This window comes from Lactuca virosa, chromosome 8 (genome assembly GCF_052849685.1).
Source record: "Lactuca virosa cultivar CGN04683 chromosome 8, Lactuca_virosa_CGN04683_v6, whole genome shotgun sequence".
Taxonomy (NCBI): Eukaryota; Viridiplantae; Streptophyta; class Magnoliopsida; order Asterales; family Asteraceae; genus Lactuca; species Lactuca virosa.
In genome coordinates, this window is record NC_136433.1 from 34,263,922 (window position 1) to 34,276,446 (window position 12,525).

Below are 12,525 nucleotides of genomic sequence, written 5' to 3' on the forward strand. Positions count from 1 at the left end.
AAGTGTGGGGTGAGTCGAGAGAGAGGATGAGATTAGCAAGGAGTCATAGAAATTTTGCATTCAGAAGTATCTTTGTCAATTTAGAAATTGGAGTGGGATGCTAAAAGTAATAAGAAGAATGGGCAGTTTCATGTTTCAGTCGCCCAGTATTCACAACGTGAGCCCCTACTATTCACGTCGTGAGTTGGGTTTCAAGAGATTTCTGAATCCGCATTCCTGTAAATTCACATCGTGAGCCTATCTTTTTCACGTCGTGAATTTTCCACTGTCACCAAAATTCGGTGTTTTATGACGAGCATTCTGGCTATTTCCTCTATTATACACAATTTGAAGACTTACACCATTCTTATGGGAGATTGAAGTTTCGATTCATTGTTTTCGCTTGTTGGCTTACTTACATCTTTCGCGAGTACAAGTCCAAGTTCTTTTCTAGATGAAGTTTAATATTCGAGATGCACATGTCCACTACACATTTTGAGTTCGATCTTGCCACTTCTATCCCATGGGAGTCTGTTCCTTTTTCTCCCTTTTATTGCTTTTGAATTTTATTTTATGCATACAATGAGGGTATTGTATGTAATAAGTGTGGGGTAGGGGGTAGAAAACGTAAATTGCTAGAAACGTAAATTGCTAGATAATTTGGTAAATTTTAAAATTTTTTAAATTTTTACTAATTGGATCTAGTAGTAATAATTTGAACTGCAGTTGCTAGTGTTATATGGGATGATCCGATAAGAGCTCAAATGTTTAGTTGAGCCGATATTCGTTATAGTGCATTTGTGGCCCCCTTTATTCTAGTGAAATCATGGGACAAAAACACAACCTCGCTTAGTTTGAGGGATGCGATATGTTTAGCAGCCTAAACCTGAAATGTATCCAGGAAAGTTATACCTTAACCAATAAAGGTTGAAGTTAAGCGCCCCTGCTTAAGCATGTAGGTTTTTGAGTGATATAAAAAAGTGAGATACATGTAAAAAAAAGAGAGAAATTACCAAAAGTAAAGAAATTGAAGAATTTTGGAGCATAAAAGTATCAAAGTTTGAAGATCAAAAGATCAAAATTCTAAAAGTTGAAAGTTGAAGATGCCAAAAATCATGAAAGAAGTGAATTCAAAGAAATCAAAGATCAAGCATCAAAGAAAAGAAGAATTCAAGAGCTCCAAGTTGTGGTATCTTCTAAAAGTTGTAATTCTCTAGTTTATGTATGCTTGGGTAGCTTTACAAAAATACTTTGAGGTTAGAAAGTTTTCTGCGGATGGATTCGGAGGGTTGCATAAAATGAGCATTGTTCGAAAGAAGTGGGCGAGTGTTTATGAGGATTGTGAGTATTTAGAATTGAGGGGGGTTACTTAGGAAAAATTTTAGACACAAATGCATGTGTTGAGGTTTTAGCATAATGGCTGAGACTTGAGTTGGATCGTTCGATGTGATATTGGTGATGAAGGTTTGATTTGCTTGAGGGCAAGCAAAGAATAAGTGTGGGGTATTTTTCATATTGCCATATTTATACATATTTTTAGGCAATATTTAATTACATTTCTATTAATATTTTGGTCATTTGCATAGAATAATGGTACTTATAAGTTTAATTTGTTATTTTGCAACCAAACAGAAGCATCTTCGAAGATAGGGACTGAAATTGACAGAATATGGAACTTTGGAGGATTGAAGAAAAGAAGAACGGAAAATCACCCAAAAGACGTACTCACGACGTGAACAATTCATGGTTCACGACGTGAGTCGAGAATTCTAGAAGATATGCATGCGAGTGGAAGAGTCCTTGCCGAACACGGTTATCTAATATTCACGACGTGAATCCTTATGGTTCACGACGTGAACTCGGGAAATCAGAATACTATAAATTCCCTTGCCCATTACGATTTGAGAGACTTTGGCAGAAGAAAGAGGTTCCAAGAGACGATTTACAGCAGAAGTAAGGTTTTAGAAAAGGTATTCAACACCAAAAGAGTGATGGTCCATAATTTAGTTCACTTATTTGATACTTATGAACATGTTTCCTTATACTTTGATTTGTGTTAGTGTGTTAGTTGCTATTATGAGCAGCTGAATCTAGCTACTCTTGTTTAGCTAGATGAAGCTTCTAACTTATGAATAGCTTAATTTTGTATGGATTTATTTAGTTGGTAAATTGCTTGTGTTTGATTTATAATTACCTAGCATGCTTATGGTTGTTTTCTTTAGTTACTTGATTCCATGTTCTGTGTAGCTTAGTGACCATTAACTGCATGAACTTGTTTACCTAATGATTTAGTGAACATTAAATTGTTAGAGCTAGGATTGACCAATCTTAGTTAGTAATTAAAGCAAATAAACTTAGCTGTGCTAAAGAACGTAGATTATGACTATAATTGCGTTTACATAATAAATCTTACATAGCATATTCATAATCATAATTGGTTCTGTGTTTAATCGTGTGTGACCATACATAGTTTTACATGAATTAGTTAAATATTGGTAAAATTAGACTTAAATTACTAATATAATTAAAACCAACTTGATAATCCATAACTATTAGCTAGCCATAAGGACGAAGTGGATTCGAACTAAACAAGAGTGTTTTTACTTATTGATTGAATTTGAGCTAAGTTCGTCTGATCTTGTAAAATCAGATAAAACCCTTTTTAAACTTGTTAATAATTAGGTTAATTTGCTAGCAAGTAGATTAATTAGTAACACCGTTCCCTGTGATCGGCACCCGACTTACCCAACTATTCTATAATTCGACTAGGTACACTGCCTAGGTGCATTTTAGTTAGTTAAGTTAGTAGGGTTATAAATTATAAAATTAGTGGGTACTTTTGTGCACATCAGCTATTAATTAAAAATAAAAATAAAAGAATTGGGCTCACCCCCGTCCCAACAGGTACCCTCTCTCTTTCTCTATTTCTCTGACGCAAATAATACACACACTAAACAATCACACATCTGCAAGAATCGACTATGTATATGTGATTGCGATGGGGGGAAGTAGCTTCGTCTAACTCACTCTTTCCGTCAGCCTGAAGTTGTAAAAGGATAACATGGCGATGACCTCCAGTAAGGTCCAACCTATATAAGTGACGGAGTTGGGTTTGACTTTTAATACATCAATGTGAGTTCTCTGCAACTTTGAAATTTATAAGAAGCTGGTTACTTTTTTTAGAATTTGTTTGTATTCATACTCAAACTTATATAGCAAAGATGGAAGAGGAGATGATTACACTACAAAACATCATGCCAGTAGATCTTGCAATCAAAAGGTGTTGGAATTTTATATATAAATTAATTGCAATTTAGTAATTTCCTTTGTATCCCACATTGGTGGGAGGAAGAAAATTTTATGGTTTTCTAAGCTTATTCCCTTGATAGGCCTTCAAAGGCTTTAATGGATCAAAGGAATGGGCCAAGCTCACACACGCGCCTAGCCTAGCCGATGTCGATGTCGCGAATACGCGATTTAGGCGGACTTGGAACTTCGCACGACGCATCGGTCGCTGAGAGACGAGGATCTTTTATTTTTGGTGAGTTCGGATCAAGTCGTTTGAATGATCCGGTCAAACGGTTGACTGTTGTTGACTTCGTCGAAATCACGTCGGAATATTCTAGAAGGCCCAGTAAACGGCTTGCTTGGAGATCATGGCATCACCCTAGGGTTTCTAAGGTCCGACCTATGAGGGACCTTTATTGCCTTCTAGGGTTTCGATACCTATAAATATAGTCGAAATCACGTCGGAATATTCTAGAAGGCCCAGTAAACGGCTTGCTTGGAGATCATGGCATCACCCTAGGGTTTCTAAGGTCCGGCCTATGAGGGACCTTTATTGCCTTCTAGGGTTTCGACACCTATAAATATAGCTCCCTAGGACCCGCATTCGAGACATGAAAATAACAACGCTCTCTCTCTTTGTGATTTTTTCCTAGGTTTCTAAGTATTCACTTTGCGTTTATCGTTTTCCATTGCTGTTGGAAAACTGATAAGTTTACATTAAATCATGGGGTTTTACTCTGTTGGTTACAACCAATAGAAGTGAAATAAAACCTTTAAAGATAGGAGTCCGATCCATGCAGTTCTTTAATATCAAGATCAGCCGTCAACATACCGGTTTTACTTTACTATCTCACGTTTACTTTTGTCTAATAACAAGACACTCTTCTTCTACCTTTCTTATAATCAGATCTAACTGAGAATAATAATTGGATTTACTATTCGCAACTAATTGACATATAATTCTCAATATTATTTGTCGATTTCCTTGTGTGTCTATTGGTTCTAATATTCAACAAAACGGAGTTAGAATATTGTAAAAAGATGGAAATATCAAGAAACCAACATCAAAACAACTTAAAACCTTTGGTACTCTCACATGTAATCTCACAAATCATGATCATGTTCTTGTTCATGTTCTGATCGATTTCAAAAGAAACAAAAATCAATTTTAATCTAGTTTCTTTTGTTACCACTTGAAGAAGATTGAAGAGAGTGGGGGGTGAGAGTAAAACTTGTAGGCAACACCTGGTGCAACAACTTTAGGCAAAGACGCCACCGTGTCTTATCCTCAAAACACCTCCAAGCATTATTCTGTCACACTACTTACCTTTCTTCAAAAACCGATAAGATGAGATGATCTTAATCGAAAACCTAAAAGAATATTTAAACCAAGGCCGGAGAAGATGAACAGGGTGGATGAGCGATGTCATCAGCTGGCTTGACTCATAGAACTAGCACCTCCATTATCGGGTTTCTAGGAAGCGTTGATTACAACAAAAGAGGTGAATAAGACTCCATAAAGATGGTTTTTCTATAGAATGAGGCCAGAGTAGTAACCTAATCTCGAGCTACAGATATGTGAGTAGTATTCGAGAGATATATGTGAAAGGTTTGATTTACAGTAAGGGTGAGGAAGAACAAGAAAACGAAGATGAGAGAGAGAGAGAGAGAGAGTCTAAGAGAGAGAAATATAGTCAATGATAGATAAAGTGGGGAAGACATACGGGAGGGTACAGTGGATTAATGGGGTGGGGTGGTGACTGTGTTTTTATTTTTCATTTTTATTAAATTATTAATGTATAAAAAAATACATAAAAGAAATGAAAATTGCAAAATTGTCTTTTCAACTTTTTTCTGGACAAATACCATAGAAAATTCATTATTTTGGACCTTTCATGCAAGTCGAAAACATTTTGGACCTTATCCATAGTTTTTGCGAAACCACAAGGATCACTTTTGCAGTTTAGTCTTAATTAAATAAAATTTGAAACCCTAAACCCTAAACATTCACTACGTTGTACAGAATAACATCAAGATCCACATACATCGCATGTTGAACCAACCAGGAAATTCTCTAATATTTATCAAGGAAATACTTAAGCTCTCTACATACATCGGGAAAGTATTTTTCCTCAAAGGATGAATCTTGTAGCCGTAGTGTCATATAGCGGTCTAAAGCCATTTTAGCACTAGAAAAAAGAACAAGAAATTACAAATGATTAGATACAACCAATAAGGTGGCGATTTAAGGTTCATATATATAATGTTGTTTTTATGTTTTCATAAGAATGATTATATTATTTGTGATATAGAGAGTTTTTATCTAAGAAATAAGAAGCAGTTTCAGGAAAAGAAATGATGAATTTGAGGTGAAGAAGACAATAAGCTATATTCTTTATTAATTATATATGGTCATGGGTTTTAATTAATTTTTTAGAAAATTAATTTAGTGTGTAATTAAATTAACAGAGAGATTGTGGAGTTAATTTCAAATAAAAAAGAAGTCAAAGTAAAGTTATTATGGCATAAGGTGTTGACAAGAGTCCAAAGCAATTGACTAATTTATGTATCTTTGCTTTCTATAGAGTCTGACATGGACACTCACACAACTCGATGGTACATTGTAATTTTACTCTGAGTGTATAATCACTCTTTTCTTCATGTATATACTAATTTTTTTAATTATTTTTTATTTTTGTTTTTATCAAGAAAAATGCAAGATAGAAGTATCGGTCATTTTGAAGAGGTAGAGGTGAGTAACGCATGATACTGTCTAGTTGTTAAAAAAAAATGAGTAATGCGTGAAACAATTAGACGTTACATGATCTAATAGTTTAAATATTTAATATGCTCAGTTAAGAAGTTACTTCTGCATATATGTAAGATTATCAATTGTTTTTTAGTTTAAGGTTTATCATTATTCAATAGATGGATCACCATAAGAAAAAAAAGAAAATAATTAACCATCATGCACTGTTTGAACATATGTGTAGTTTTCATTAGTTGATTCAGATATTGATAGTTTCATATTTTTAGAAATTAGATCCTCTTTGACTAAATTTATAGATTACTATTTAAAATTAATATTTTAATATACATTATTAAGTATACTTAAAATGGCCATATATAATAATCATAATAATCAGACAAACTTAGATTTTTTTTATCAATCAAAACTAATTAATATATATATATATATATATATATATATATATATATATATATATATATATATATATTAAAAGCATAATCTTTGTGTTCTTCATATTTTGACCACGTCTCTTTCACCTATTAACACTTTTGGTCCCTTATTGTTTATCTTTCACCATTTTTCAGTTTTGCTCCCTTATCAATTTTGGTTTTGTGGAATTGGTACTTTTGGTCCCTCAGCTTCGATATTATCTACTGCTAGCCACAAAGGTTTGAAGAGTTTGCCATTTTTGGTCCCTAGCATTTACCAAAGAAAAACCGAAATATGTAAATAAGAAAAACTGATCTCAATACTGAACAAATGTCGGCATTAAATCAGATAAAAAAATTGAATCATGGTGAAACCACGGATACACGCACTAGTTTTATTAAAAACATGTTGTATGAGCGGTTTTACTGTAAACAAAAATTTAAAATATATATGAGCTGAAGTATTAAGACGAAGATGAAACATTGCATTTGCATATATTTTAACATCTTGAGATGATTTTTTATTTTTTATTTTTAGAACATAAAAAGGTACAATTTGCAATTAGTTTTAGATTTTTTTTTTGATTTCGATAAAAGAGATTCTCAATTATATTTAGTTTTTGTGTAAGGATGTACGTTTTTATAAACATAATAAAACATAACACCTTCAATTTGTTAAGTTATTTGTGAAATAAATGTTTTAATTATATTAATATGATGCATGCACCCATGTTTTTTATAAACCGAATAAAACAGAGCACCTTTTTTCTATTTTTTTTTAATAAAATATACGTTTTGAAGATAAAGAACTTTCAAACGGCGGATGTTCTTTTTGAAACAAGAGCTTTTAATTTGTTAAGAACATGCAGTTACAAAAAACACATGAGTCATCACAGGTACACATACACAATATATATATATATATATATATATATATATATATATATATATATATATATATATAGAGAGAGAGAGAGAGAGAGAGATCAGTAAAAATATACAACAAAGAAAGATCATTAAATTAATTAAATAAAATCCGAAACCTTAAACTCTAAACATTCACTACCTTGGTATATTATACAAAATAGCATCAAGATCCACATATAACCTCTATTGGACCAACCGGGGAAGTCTCCGATATTTATCAAAGAAATAACCAAGCTCCCTGCATACATCAGGAAAATATTTTTCCTCAAAGGACGACTCTTGTAATCGTAGTGTCACATGATGACTCTTTTGAGTAGTCAATTTTGGCTCCTTGTCCCACATGTGATGGAGTACAAAACCTATGAAGGGATCCAAGACTATAAATAGGGCTTTAGGGATCTCATTTTTTCTTGTACATTGACTTTAATTTTCGCATCCTCTCTTCTTCCTCCCCTTATGAGACGATTTATAATCCTTATAGGGTCTGTGAGATTGACCATTCTCCTAGTTATTTTAATTACACTCTTTGGTGTCATTGGGTGTGATACCATTTGAGGGATTCTGGTTTGGGTCCTCTCATCCAAGAAACTCCGAGGAGGACAAGATCTTAAGAATGGAGATCAAGGGCTACATAAGATGTATGTTATTCTTCCTTTGTATTATTTTTTCATAGGGTAGCAGTAATTAGTATGAAACCTAGATCATTAGGTTGCATGTACCGTTAGGTATATCATTGATAGATTTTTCCTCTACCTAGTTTAAGTGTATTTGATGCATAGAAATCTTAACACTCCTCAATGGAAGTTTGTAGATCTCAATATTTCTTGACTAATCTCGACTCTTCTAACTATATATACATGATATTTACAATTCTCTAGAATATAACATACTAGTATACGATGTCCTAGAGATTTATCGGACCTACCAGTATTATCTAAGTCATTCTTTCATGATCTAGCATGTTCTAGACCGTTCCAAAGTCTTCCGAGTTCTTATAGATTCATCTAGAATCTTACTAATTATTCAGAATCATTCCATCTTGTTCCAGAGACTTCGATAATTTTCTAGAATCGTGTAGGGTCTCATAGTGCGTTCTCGATCTCTCCAGAGACTCCTTGAGTATTCTTGATTGTTCCATGGTTCATTCGATGATCCTGGAAACTTCCGGAAGCATTATCCGTGACACCCTCCCCCACTTAAACCCTTGACGTCATCGCCAAGTCTTCTATACATATATCTCGATCTTATCACGACAATACTTCGTGTCTTTATCTTTTCTCCAAAGTATCTCTTTGAGTAAGACGTGCTTTTCTTTTTCAATGCTCCTTAAATTTTACTTATTCTCTCAGCCTCATAATATCTTTGATTAATCTTCATCTGGGATAAGGATCTTTGTTTGTTCGAATGTGTCTCGTTCACTCGAACTTCCCTTTTAGGTTTCATATTCTTCTTGATCTTATTACTATAACCATATCATATGTGCATACTTCCTTCTATCTCGAGTCATAGTTGAAAGAGTACACACATTTGTCTTGTTTTTTTCTAAGGGAAAGATATGGATCGTTGATCCCTTAGTTATATGCATGGTGTTGTCTCTCTTAAACGACCAAGGACATACATTATATAGGAAGTCCATTCCTAGTACCATGTAATAGTCGTCCATCAGAACGACTATTAAGTCGATGGTCCCTTCCCATTCTGCAATCTTCATGGGTATTCCATGAGAAACTCCAAGGATCGGATTAGATGGAGAGTTAACAAACTTTAATCGTCCTGAATCCTTTGTATAATGAATACCTAACTTCTTGGATTCACCTTTTGCGATGAAACTATGTGTTCCTCCAGAATCTATTAGCACCTTAGTGTTCTGTCCATTCACCTTGGATTCGACGAACATAAGAGACCCTCCTTTGGTTTCGTTCCATTTTGGTGCTTTCCTATCATCCTTCTTTACCGATTTAAGAAGACGTATTGAGCTCATTTGTGCTTCTTCTTCCTCTACTTGCAATATCATCGCATAAACGATCTTCTTTTTCAGACAATCTCGGATCAAGTGAGGACCATCACATAAGTAACACTTGATATCTTTACATTACCCTTCCCAATTTCTCCCTTTTATTGCTTTTCCATTCGAATTTGAGGGTTTTTCTTGCTTTACTTATGGTTCCGATGTAGATTGTTCTCCCGCACTATTTTTATTACATGTGGTTTCCTTACGAAATTCCATAAGATCTTCTGCCATGGAAATAACTTCATCTATATTTCGGACGTTCCTCCTCTTGACCTCATTATAAGCCCAAGATTGTAGTCCATCCATGAAACTGAATAGCTTTTCTCTTTCATGCATCTGAAGTAACTCTAGCATCAAGCTAGTAAACTTGACCACATAGTCTCGAATTGATCCAATATGCTTTAGCCAACGAAGTTTCTTCATTACTATGTCTTCAACATTATGTGGACATAATTGTCTCTTAAGTTGTCTCCTGAATTCTTCCCATGTGTCTATGATGTATAAACCTTTTTCAATTTCTCCGTGCTTCCTTCTCCACCACAGAACTATACTTTCGCATAGATAAATGATAGTCGTATCTAACTTCGTCTCGTCGTCCTTCACTTAACTAGCATTGAAGTAACCTTCCATCGACCAAAATAATTTGTTAAGTTCTTTAGGGTCATGTTTACCTCCATACTTCACCGGTTTGGGTGCTTCCGTGTATGACAATGTTTTTGTAATGGCTCCTTCGTTGATTGATTCCTTGCACAAGTTTACTTCAGTTTCCAACATTGATACCTTCTCATGGAACTCGTTCCGTAAGGTGTTGATGAGTTCAAGAACTTCTTCCTTGATGAAACTGATAGACTCCTTCATTCCATCACTCGTATCGTTTATATCACCAACGAATTAATCGGCGATATCCATCCACTTAAGGATCTCATCGACGTTAATCTCCACCCTTTGTAACACTCTAAAAATTCCAACCAATTTAAACTTTTCAAAAACAACCCAGTTTCATTAAGTTATTACAAAAAGGTTTTCAATTCATTTAACATCAGAGTATTCCCCAGAATCATATCACAAAATCATAAAATATGAGGAGCGGTACGATCACGCCTTCGCCTTGCCACGATCTCCTGAAGTACCTGAAACATAACACTACAACTGTAAGCCCGAGAGATTAGTGAGTTACCCCCAAAATACCAACCACACATAACATACTCATATCATATCACAAATAGAACAGCCACGTACATCGGGTCTACTGTGTGACTGGTCCGCCAGCACCGGGCCTTCAGTCCACCTGGTCCACCCTCTGAGTCTAGCCATGTACATCGAGTCTACAGTGTGATTGGTTCGCCCGCACCGGGCCTTCAATCCACCTGGTCCACTCTCTGAGTCTACAGTATGACTGGTCCGCCTGCACCGGGCCTTCAGTCGGCCTGGTCCACTCTCCGAGCCTCGGCACGTCTGGTCCGCCCTCTCGGGGCTTTCAGCCTATCCGGACCGCTCGCTGGGCCTTCGGAACATCCGGTCCGCTGTGGGTATGTTGGCCTACAGCACAAAGCAGGACCCGCCTCAACCCAACCCCAGTCCAACAACCATGTGCACATAAACATATAATCATATACAATTCTCAACCAGACAACAGTCTAATAGATCACATAGCATATCAATATCCTAACCAGGTTTCCGACCTAACCGGTCACTAGCATAACATTACCCTATATCCCGGGTACCGACCTTAACCAGGTCTCTAACACATACCATCCTAACTACCAGGATGCAAACATAGCAAAGCAATATCATAACAACAACTACCCGGATTCCCATCCGATAAAGGGCCGGCCTTGGTGCCGTAGACCCTGTAGATATAGTGAGGATAAATCACCTTGCAACTGCCAAAATCCTGCAAATCTCTGACTGCTGACTCGCCGGGAATCCCAACTATCACATGCAAATCATCACATTAGAATCCATCATGACTTTCTTGACCAAGGGCCCACAACACTCATTAAGTCCATCATCCTCTTATTGGGTCAAGACCCAAAACCAAATCCTCATGCAAAGCCCAATATTGGCCCAATTTACTAAATTGGGCCCACCTCACCAAATGGGCCTAGATCCAAAGCCCATAATAATTATTGGGTCTAAATTACTCCATCCATAATGTTCAGTCATGGCCCAAGCCCCACTAGCCCATAAACAGCCCAAACACCTAGGGCCCAAAATCAAAAACCCATCAGAGGGAGTACGCTGGGCGTACCCCTCTTGGTACGCTGGGCGTACTTCAAATCTCGCTGACTGGAAACGGGACGCTGACCCATTACGCTGGGCGTACATCAGATTACGCGGGGCGTAATCTCGCTGAGCTAAAACTCCTCATAAGTTCTTAATGGCTTAAGCTCTTAAGTCCAAACTTCAGATCCATCGACCAAACATGCCTAGGATTCATAAAGTCTCAAACTTTATTACTTGGGACGTCCATAAAGCTCTTAACTCAAAGTCTTAGTCCATTAAGACCCACCTACATCATACATGAGACAACCAAAGCCATTGGGACCTCATTTTTCTCACTCAAGACCTCTCCTAAGGTCTGAAAGGATAGCTAATCTCAACCAAAACACATCATGCATCATAATGGGGGTTTTTGGGACAAGAATGGTGTCAAAACTTCACCATACATAGATCTACACAAAATAGATGTCAAGCAAGAAGCTTTATACCTTTAGGAGCTCTTGAACCACCAGAAAACTTCAGATCTACACGCTGGCCTTCTTCCTCTACTCACTAGATGCAACACCTCTTCTCCAAAACACTCCAAATTCACTTCAAAAGCTCACACACTCAAGAAGTTGGCTAGGGTTTGGGGAAAACGGCTCTAAATAGTGGAGGCTAGGGTAAGGGAGGGTTATGAGCTCTTAAAGTTGTTTAAATAGCCTCCACACCCGAAATATTAGGGTTTCTGGATGATAGACGTACGCTGGGCGTACGTCGAGGGACCTCCGCGTTCATTTACTCCATTACGTTGGGCGTACCCAGCCAATTATACGCATGCACTCCATGCATGCCTAGGACCCATTTGCCATATATTTCCTTTAGGGATCATTATTGACACTATCTTCCAAGTGTCATAACTCTTTTATTCTAAGTCC